A 1,163-nucleotide genomic window follows, 5' to 3' on the forward strand; every position below is an offset into this window, starting at 1 on the left:
ACGCGAGGCTGGATTCCATGATCCCACAACCCCAAGATCATGACCTGAACCAAAATCAACAGTCCCTCAACTGGGTGCCTGGGTGGCTCAGTCGTTGTGTCTGGCTTCAGCTTGGGTCATGATCCCAGGGTTCGGGAATTGAGCCCCACGTTGGGCTCACTGCTCAGCGGGAAGCCTGCTTCTCCCTCTCCCATTCCCCCTGCTTGTGTTCCCTCTCTCACTGTGTCTCTCTGTCAAATAAATAAAATCTTAAGAAGAAAAAAAAAGTCCCTTAACTGACTGAGCCATCCAGGTGTGCCTACACCTGAAACTCATTTTACCATATATGTTAACTAATTGGAATTTAAATAAACACTTGAATTTTTTAAAAAAAGAACTAAGGGGTGGTGTAGTCACAGAGATCAGAAGAGAACCTAGGAAGGAGGGAAAGTTCACAGGATCAAGGGCCTGGAAATCTAAAAGTGGGAGTTAATGGATTTTCCCAAACACAAACTGTCAGAGATTTTGTACATTGCTGTTTCAGAAAGAGGGGAGTTCCGAGTAAAGGTTGCAAGAGGGAATGGAGGCATGTGTAATAGGGATTAGAAGTTCCCTTTGTACATTCTGTCCTGCTATTAGGTTAGTCTCTCACTTCCTGTGAGAACAGCTTCATTACCACCTGACCCCACCTGCAGCCTATGCTAATGTCTTTTCATCTACTTCTGAACTGTTTAGAGTACCCATCTTCTAAGCCCTAGCTCAGTTTCACTTCCTTCAAGTCTTTGAAGATTATTGTTTCCATTTCTTTCTCCATTCGCTGAGATCTTGTGTTAATAGTTACAATCATACTAGTTAGCAGGTAGTAATTATAGCAAAAGTGTTAGCCTACTCCCCTCGAGTCAGGTAGGCATCGAGTTAGGTAGGCAGTGTATTTCTTGAGTTTGGAGACTACACTGTAAAATTCTTTTGTATATTCCTTGCAAAAATTCTAGGTTCATACTTATTAGATATACACTCAGGTCTAAAAGTTCTGTTAAATATTCAAGAACCACTTAAAAATACCATATAAAACCTTCTGTCCGAGAATGCTTTTCGTTTTCAAGTGAAATGTATCCATTTTGGCTATCTCAACAAGATTGCCCAAATCGTTCCTATAGCAGAGTAGAAAACTTTCAACTTACTCA

The sequence above is a fragment of the Ursus maritimus genome, unplaced genomic scaffold (assembly GCF_017311325.1).
Source record: "Ursus maritimus isolate PB19 unplaced genomic scaffold, ASM1731132v1 scaffold_4, whole genome shotgun sequence".
Taxonomy (NCBI): domain Eukaryota; kingdom Metazoa; phylum Chordata; class Mammalia; order Carnivora; family Ursidae; genus Ursus; species Ursus maritimus.